The sequence below is a fragment of the Pinus tabuliformis genome, chromosome X, assembly GCF_031772625.1.
Source record: "Pinus tabuliformis cultivar Carrire ecotype Pingquan chromosome X, CPIR1, whole genome shotgun sequence".
Lineage (NCBI taxonomy): Eukaryota > Viridiplantae > Streptophyta > Pinopsida > Pinales > Pinaceae > Pinus > Pinus tabuliformis.
The window spans coordinates 444309290-444319755 of NC_142308.1; positions in this window are offsets into that span (position 1 = coordinate 444309290).

The following is a 10466-nucleotide window of genomic DNA, read 5'->3' on the forward strand; positions in this document are numbered from 1 at the left end:
TTTAATTTATATAGTTTTTTTATTTTAAAATATAAATGATGAAAGACGTGACTTATAAATTTTAATTTTATTGCGATAAATTTTATTCATTGTTTCGATTTTGGGATGGATAAACATGTTCAGCGTATGAGTTAAGGTCGTTTTATTTTTTATTTTTAATGTAACACTTTTTTTTTATTGGAAAGTGGCCAATACGATACTCCTTTTTATTGGAAAGTGGCCAATACGATACTCCCTTTTATAGGTTATTTTTAGTTTTGTGGAAGTTAAAATATATATATATATATATTTTTCCTACTATATAGCTTGCTTGATTATGATATATTTAAATTCGGCATGATAGAGTCACTAATAATTTCGGAGAGAGGTTTTAATTAATTGGATTATTTATATGATGTAATATTATAAAAATATTGGATTATTTATATAATGTAATATTATAAAAATATATATTTAGGAAAGTTTTTTTTGTTGTAATTTGATGGTGTTTTTTATTAATGAAAAAGATTTTGAATCAAAGGTCTTAGTCTTTTCTAGTCTTCTGCCTAAATTGTGGAAGAGGTTTGTGGATGACACTTTTGTCATCTGGTCTCATGGCAAAGAAAAGTTGGAACTATTTTTCTCCATCTTAACAATCAATCTAGTTCTATAAAGTTCACCATGGAATTTGAATGTAATAGTAGTCTTCCCTTCCTTGACGTCCTCCTTTAAAAAATGATAATGTCTCTTTCTCTCATCAGGTATATCGTAAAAAAACTCATACAGAACATTATCTTCATGCTAATTCTCATCATTTTCCAGCTCAAAAGCTTGGTGTTCTCAACACCTTAGCAACTAGAGCTTTAAGAGTTTCTGATGAGAACCATCTCAAGGAAGAGAAAGCACATCTCTTAAGTGTTTTCTTTAATAATGGGTATAGTAGACACCAATGTACTAAGGCTTTTCTCATAGCTAAAAAAGGTCCTAGTACTAAGAAAGATACCAAGGATCAATTTTCTGGTGTTCATCTTCCTTTTATCCAAGGGACAACTGACAAGATTGCAAGGATCCTAAAGAAGCATAAGGTGGCTTCAACCTTTCGGCCTTTAAATACCATACGGAGCTCCCTTAGATCTGTAAAAGACACAGTGGACCCCAAGAATATGAAGGGTGTTTACGTTATCCCATGCTCTTGTGGGACTCCCTACATTGGTGAGACTGGTTGCTCGATTAATCAAAGGATTCATGAGCATGATGTTGACATCAAGCATGGCAAGACTCGCTCCTCTGCTTTGGCGGAGCATGAAGATAAATCTAAGCATCACATCTGCATTGAGGAGGCCCAAGTCATTGCAAAGGTTAGTCATTTTCATCATCGTAAATTGAGGGAGGCCCTAGAAATTGAAAAAAGACCCAATAATTTGACTAGAAACAATGGTTGGAATATTAGTAGAAATTGGGTCCCTATCTTGTCTTCCTAGAGCAGTTTTTTTTTTTTTTTTTAAGTATGTATTGGCATCCTTTTTATACTATTTGTTGTTGATTTATTCTTCATTAGAGATTATTTTCTTGATCCTTCGTGTTTTCTATGTATTTTATCATCCTATTCGTTCTTAACTCCTTTTAGTATTTTTGTTATTTGTTTAATGGGCCTGAGCCCCATATTTTATTGTTGACCCTGTTTTATTATTGATTATTTTTCTTTGGATATATATATATATGTGTGTGTGTGTGATTATGTTTATTTATTTATATCTATTTATTTATTTTTATTTTATATATATATATATTGACTTGTGTATATTTTGTTTTGTTTTATTTATTTTTCCATTAATTTATTTTATTTTATTTCCATTAGTTATTTTATTTATCAAATGATCTTGTCTTGATTAGGGTCTTTACTAGTTGTTTAATATAGTGGTTACTTATTAATATTTGTTTTTATAAATTAATAAACTAATATCACAATTTAAATATTATTTTTCAAAAACTAGTAATATTTGGTTTTAATAAATTAATTTAAATATTATTTTTCAAAAACTAGTCGTTTAATATAGCTATTGCATATTAATATTTTAATAAATTAATAAACTAATATCATTATTTAAATATTATTTTTCAAGAACCAGTAATATTTGGTTTTACTAAATTAATTTAAATATTATTTTTCAAAAACTTACCTATTAATATTTTAATAAATTAATGAAATAATATCATTATTTAAATATTTTTTCAAAAACTAGCCATTTAATATAGCTGTTACATATTAATATTTTAATAAATTAATAAACTAATATCATTATTTAAATATTATTTTTCAAGAACTAGTAATATTTGGTTTTCATAAACTAATTTAAATATTATTTTTCAAAAACTGATCGTTACCTATTAATATTTTTAATAAATTAATGAAATAATATCATTATTTAAATATTTTTTTCAAAAACTAGTCATTTAATATAGTCGTTACTTAATAATATTTGTTTTTAATATATTAATAAATTAATATTATAATTTAAACATTATTGTTCAAATATAGTCATTACTTGAAATTATGTCTCTACAATGCTCTCTGTTTAAGCCTTTGCCATGGTCTGCCTCTTCATCTGGTCCTGATGATGAACCACACTTATTGGTTTGAAACGCGTCGGCCAAAAAATTCTCTCATTTGATTTCTACCGAAAGACTTTGTTTAATTCATTATGGATCACAGAAGCTTGAATATAGAAAATAATGAAAAAGATGTTATATTGTCCAACTCGTTTACAATAGATGGTCTTAACTTGCCGAGTGGGAAACCAAGTCTATTGACCATTTGTTCACTGAATAACCAGTCCAAAATTTAAACATCATCAAAAATTAAAGTGTCACAAAAGAGATAACATCGACATCAACCCAAGAATCTAAAACCAAACATGAGTCTACAACATAAAGCATATGTAAAAACTAGGAATCATAGGAGTTCACAGGTGTCAGGTCTCGAGCACTTGACCCCGGAGGTGCTAATGATGCCATGCAAGAGATGTTTCTCTCAATCCTAGCAAGCCAATTGTCCATTTGTTTCATGTAAAATCTCATATTTTGTTGCTCCCTCTTTACATCTACCAAGTTGGCAAATATATGATATTGATCAGCCTGCCTCTCCATCAGAATCCTCACCATTAGGGATTTCATTTTCCAGTACAAGAAAAGGGCTTGAATATACTGCTTTCTTCTTCCCCTAGTGTGTTAAGGGTTAGACACCAATTGTCTAAATTCTTCCACCAATTCTGAGTTTGACATGGAATGTGTATCTCACGATGCCATCTCCTCCAGGTGGTGCAATTCATTTTGAACTTTAGCTGAAGTAGTTTCATGAAAGGTGTTTGCAGCCTGTCTGCCCTGAGATTGATCCCAACTATGCCCCTGTGGGCCACGACCACTCCCCTTAACGACAACGCATATGTTGTCTCTGCATTGTTACACACACACACACACGATCAATATTTTTCCTTTTTTCCACCGTTCACCCCCCACTGTTGTCACTAAGGATGGTTGGATGCTTCCTCTCCAGGGCCAACAAACAACCCTGAGCATTGATGCAACTCAATTCATTATTCAGAGCCCAAGGGGTCATAACGGCAGCAAGATGTGTTTTGCAACTAAGTTTTCTAACCTAACGAGTGACAGTCTTTTGAACCTACAACGAAATTCCTTTCCTCACATAGACCGGAGACTCACAATCCACACCTAGATAAACGAGTTTAAGGTAATCAGACTACAGAATTTGAAAGGTATTAAACTAGAGCCAACGGGTTAAAAAAAATTCCCCACCCAAATATGAGACACGAAGGAAAAGGCTTGTACAACCAAGCACTAACAGACACACAAATATCAACCACCCAGGAATAACACCTTCCCGTTGGATAGAGCCCAAAGAGAATGTTTTTTGTGGGGTTGCCACAATAACACTTTTGGCTATATGTGCCACATGTAACTAGAAACGGAACAATAACATAAGCGCAACCCTTCGTTGCCCTATCTCCAGAAAAAAATGCTCTACCCCCATGACACCAATTAATATCCACCCACAAAAACCACCTTCTAAAGTCAATAACTACCCCAGTATTGAATTAGCTCAGGCACGGACAAAGGTGGTCAACTCAGACAAGCATAAAAGGAACCCAAAAAAAAAACAAGTTATGAAACAGATAAAACAATCATCGTTGAAAGTGAAAGACCATACATAGGCCTCGACATGAAGATTCCAAGAAAAATGCAAAGAATTCAAGCCAGCCAGAGGATTATAAGACTATGAAATAACATACCCATAACACTGCATGCAAAGAGTTGGCCAGAAGAAACTCCCAAGCGCCAACAAAAATGAGAGTTCTAGAACACGATATCCTAAGTTGTGCCTCGACCTAGAATCACCCTCCCACCAGGACCTCTACCACATAAACTCCCAACTCACTCCCTCTATAGAAAATCCGACCAGGGTTCTCTCCCATAATTTTATCTTGATTTTCAAACGTTTGGCCCTCAACTAAAGCATAAGTCTGCATCCTCCATCACCAAGAAGCATATTAATAATGATGTCTAGGCAAAGGATATTAAACCATCGCATGCGCACGAGGTGACCATGCCACCCCCATAATTTAATGTGCATCAATCTCATCCTACTCTAGGTGGAAGCATGGATCCCACCAGGCCTCTCTGTTGTCTTTTCACCCCCATCAGGGAATATAATTCTCGAAAGTTTATTTAAATCTTAATTTTAAATTTATATTTGCTTATTACCAGCCTAGATCCATCTTAACACTGGATCTATCAAGTGCCGAGAGGGATCAAATCTCTCAAGTTGCAAACCTATTTTTTGAGTGCAAAACTTGAGGAAAAGTTTGCACCTCAAGAGATTTGATCCCTCTCGGCGCTTGATAGATATGGTGTTAAGATGGATCTACGTTGGTTTTAGTCATGTGTGATCATACAAAATTTTTTGAACATCTAATTATTTTGATCATGTTAAATATGCTAAATATGTCTAAGATTAATTTGGTCAATTTAATTTAAAGATTGCATAGTTACCTCAGTTTGTTGAGATGGGAGACTTTGTTAGTAACTTGAATAATGAAAAATGATGAAATACAAATTTTGAGTGCAAAGTGTCAATGTAACAATTTTGATAGATAGAAAATGTGAATACTAAGAATATAGTCAATTACAAACAATCTTCATTGCAATCAATCTGAAACTATTTGGAATCATAGATCATTCAAACCCCAAATAATTTTCAATGGTAGTTATTTTCTATTACGACTTTTGAATGCAAAGTAATTAACAATGTTGAATGATGGAAAATGGGAATACTAAGAATGTACCCAATTATAAATAGTTTATAGTTTGAAGAAGCAAATATTTGGGGTAAGAAAACATTTTATTTAGGATGAAAATTCAAGTATTGTATTTATGGTTGAATAATTTTTATGTGCTTACATTGAGAGATAGTGTGTATGTTTTGGGGGTGAGAAGGAGAGACAAGGGGAGATAGAGATATAGATGGGGGGGAGATGGAAGAAGAGAGAGGCAAAGATAGGGATGGAAGAAAAGATATCGATATGGAGAGGGAAATGTTAGAGAGAGAGAGAGAAGGGGAAGAGAGAGAGGGAGGGGAAAGGGAGGGAGAGAGAGATATATAGATATGGAGAGAGTGTGTGTATGTTTAGGGGTTGAGATAGAGAGATGGATAAGGAGAGACAGTGGGAGATAGAGATATAGATGGAGGAGGTAGAGATGTGCTTACACTAAAATCAGTGCACAATATTAATATAATTACTTTGAAATTAATGTACATCATACAACTTGTTGCATCAAATCAGAAATCAACATCTACACTAAAATCAATGCATCTAGTGCAAACAATCAAATAGGATTAGAAATAAACATCTAAACTGAAATCAATGCATCTAGTGCAAGCAATCAAATAGGATTAGAAATCAATAGCTACACTAAAACCAATGCATCTAATGCAAGCAATCAAATGAGTAGAAATCAACATCTACGCTGAAATCAATGCATCTAGCGTAAGGTATTAAATAGGATTAGAAATCGACATCTACACTGAAATCAATGTATCTAGTGCAAGCAGTAAAATAGGATTAAAAATCAATATCTACACTAAAACCAATGCATTATGTGCAAGCAATCAAATAAGAGTAGAAATCAACATCGACATTGAAATCAATGGCTCTCGTGTAAGGTATTAAATAGAATTTAAATCGACATCTACATTGAAATCAATGCATATAGTGCATGTGATCAAATAGGAGTAGAAATCAACAACTACATCGAAATCAATACATCTATTTTAGTGAAAATCTAAAATATTCATCACTTTCTAGATCTAACTTCTATATATGTATTTTTCTCTATGAGACTCTTTCTTCTTCCCTCTCTCTCCACCTTCCATTATGTGTCTATCTCCCTCCCCCTCTCCGTCTCTCTCTTCCCCTCCCTCTCTCCCCCTTCCTTTTATATGTATACCTCCCTCCATCTCTCCTTATTTGTCTCTCTATCGCAACCCCCTAAACATATGTCACGCTCGCTCTCTCTCTCCCCATATCTATCTATCTATCTATCTATCTCTCCCTCTTCCTTTCCATCTCTATCTCTTCCCCTTCTCTCTCTCTCTCTCTCTATCTCTCTCTCTCCATCTATATCTCTACCTCCCATCTATCCCTCTTCCTCCCTCTCTCTCTTTGCCTCTCTCTTTTACCCTCTACCCCCCCTCCCATCTATATCTTTATCTCCCACTGTCTCTCCTTCTCACCCCAAAAACATACACACTCTCTCTCCCTCCCTCTTCCTCTCCCTCTCTCTCTACCTTATCTCTCTCTCTATCTCTCTCTCTCTTCCCCTCACTGACTCCATCTCTCCCTTGCCACTCCCTCTCCACCTTTCTCTCTCTATGTCTTTTTTCCCTTTCCAACTCCATCTCTCTCTCCCCCTCTCTCTCCTCTCTCTCAAGTCCTCTCTCTTTTTCCTTCCTCTCTCTCCCCTTCTCTCCCACCCCCTCCGTCTATGCCCCCATCATACACACTCTCTTTCCACCCTCCAACTCTGTCACTATCTTCCTCCCTCTCTCATTCTCTCTCTACCCCCCTCTCCCCCCTCCATATCTATGTCTCCTTGTCTCTCTCTTCCCCTTCTTTCCCTATCTTTATCCTCTCCTTTTCTCTCTCTTCCCTTGTCTCCTCTCTCCCTCATTCCATCTTCATCTCTCCCTTGTCACTCCCTCTCTTCCCCCCTCCAAATCCATCTCTCCCTCCCTCTATCCCCCTCCTCTCTCTCTTCCTTTCTTTCTATCACTGTGTCTCTTAGCTCTATGTCTCTCTCCCAAACTTTATTCCCCCTTCCATCTCACTCTCTTTCTTAAATATGATCCCATTGTATTGTATTTAAGAAAGTATCTAAATTAATAAAAAAACATAATTGGTTGTAAAATATTAAACCTATATTTTGGATCAATCATGTTAAAGAAAATACAATAATAAAAAAATTAAAAGAATCACGCATTGTCTTTCCTCTATCATTGTTAATCACTTTGCTTTTTCACTTCACTTGGATCCTTGGTTAAGATGCATCTATCCTAATTATTTATAATATAATATTATGTATATTATATAAATTTCACATATTTATATATAAAAGTATTCTCATTTTTTAATTTATTAAAACCTCCATTTAATCTCTATGAAAATATTGTTAATAGTCGTGAGGATGGAGGGTTTAGATATACCTCAAAAATATGTTATAAAATTAAATTAAGCTAAAATATTTGTAAAACATTTTTATTTTGAAACAAGTTATTGTTTTTGGGCATGTGGTATTGATAAGCCATGGTATTGGCCCATGGTATTGTAACAATTAAAATCCTAGATCCATAACATAATAATCAAAAGTCTAGATGGCCCATGGTATTAATAAACCATGGTAGTAGCCCATGGTATTATAATTTTCTTCCCTCCTATTCCTCTCTATTTTTCTCTTGTGGGTATTGGCCCATGGTATTGTAAAAAACCTACTTAGAAGTTAATAATATCCATGGTAAATATTTATGATTAAAAATCTTGTCATATTGTAAATATTAAGTTTTTATCCACTTATTAATTAAATTTATAGATGGAACACATCTATATTAATTGTTACAAATATATTGATTACATAAAATATAATATTACAATATTATATGTTACCCAATATTTATAACTACCCTCACCTAATAAATATTGGGGCAGGAGAAATACTAATTAAAATATAATATTATTAAATTTTACCTAATATTTCAGGTCACACCCCACCCTGACCTCACCCTAAATATTACATTCTAGTCAATATTTCCCCTCACTCCTAGTAATTTTATTGAGCACCTTCCATTATATTGAGTTTACCTTTCCACAACTGAAAACTTGAACACAACTAAATATAAATTTACTTGTTTATTATTATTACATAAATCACACAACCGCAAACCTAACGCCACGGAATATAAATTTACCGGGTGATTATTATTACAGAAATCACACAACGAAAAACCTAAACGCCACGAAACTTACCTGGTTATTATTACAGGATATGCCCAATTGAATCCTCGGCTTCCTTTAACTAATTTTCTTTGTTATTTGATGAATAAATCTTTGTTTAAATTGTATATATATCATTTTCAAAATTGAGTTTGTTAATATTAGCCGACACATTTTTTTAAGTAACGTTTATTTTTATTTTTTTTTATTTTTTTTAAAGTAACGTTACACATATCTTCAGCATATACAATATATACACATATCTTCCGCATATACAATATATATTAGCCGACACATATATTTTTTTTAATATAACGTTACGTTAAGTGACAAGATCTTCGTCATATTTTTTTAATATTTAGAGGGCCTCTCAAGGTAATAAAAATTAATTTTATTAAAAAAAAAAAAGATAAAATATATATTAATGATGGTTATTATTTATTAATATTAATATTATTTTTATATTAAATTTTAAATATTTAATAATTAACTTGATTCATTTTAACATTTGCCATTGTGTTTTTCATATTACTGATATTTTGAAGTGTGGTTGTCTCATGAATCTTCTAATAGTTTGACTATTGAAATAGAAAATATAGTATTATGGTTTCGACTTAAGGAGATAGAGGAGTACAAGGGTGTCCCTTGTTTAATGCTCTGGGATCATGGATAGTGAGGAGCTCTTTAATGTCTGAAGATAAACTCCAATTTACCTGTGAGGTCAACTCTGTGGTCTTAAGCCTAATTCCACACTTTAAAGACAAACCCAATGTCTAAGTTCCTTGTTGGGGGGCATAACTTTCTAGTGGATCGCAACTTGTCTTAGGGAACGTTTAATAATTATTGTCAAGGCTATAATAAGGGTGTGAAACTAGGTTTTTTCTCCTTCCCAGCATAATCACACTTCCACCATTTCAAAGCAAATGTAGGGCACATAACTAACAATCAGGTGAAATTCTATCTGCTCAAATTTGCTTCCTCTCGTCATATCAATTCTTTGCAAGAATATGGTAACTCCTAGCTAGTGTGTGAGAGGATGAACAATCTTTTGCAAGTTCGTGATTTTGGACTAGAGGCTTTTACAAGGAAAGTGAAGGAAATCTCACAATTTTTCACAATTGTTTCCTTTGGCCATGTTTATTAAAAGCACAACAAAGAAGCAAACAGACTGTCAAAGAGTGGTTTATTACTTCAAGAAAATCACTTTGTGATTGCGGAATTTCAAAATGGCACTAAGACCATTCTAAGGGATGCAACTCTTGACATCTTTTAATTTATATGAAAGCTTCCTTTTGTAATTGTTTTTTTTTCTTGTCATAGAAGACTTTTGTTTCTATTTTTGACCCATGCATATAACACATAAATGATATAGTTACAAGGAACCTAAAGTAAATGATTACCTTTCTTAATCCCTTAGTAGATCCTTGTGATGTTATGGTTTGTTATGGGCTGATAGACAGTGTTCATGGCACATGATGAATGAATAGATAGTGCTCATGGCACATGATGAATGATGAATGATAGATAGTGCTCATGGCACATGTCCTTAATGAATAAAGGATGCTTTTTTTTCTTTAGTAAAATTAAAAAAGAAACAAAACTTTCTATTTATGGCAATCGCTTCCACTTTGTATCAAAAGGTTCGAGATCCACCTACCACCACAACTATCATTCTTATCATAAATGTTACAACTTGGATTAGGTGTCACTAGTTGCTCTAGTTTGTCATTTGTTGAAGAAATTGAACCCAAGATTAATGTACAAGAGGCAGCCTTGTAAACAAGGCAGAGTCAAGTGTTAGATAATGACTCAAAAACCCTATCAAGATGATGGATAACATTGGTGCACCTCATAATCGAAGGAGGTTGTTGTGGTGCAATGGAATCATTAAGTCCATTAGGTGTTTGATTAATGTTATTTGATTTG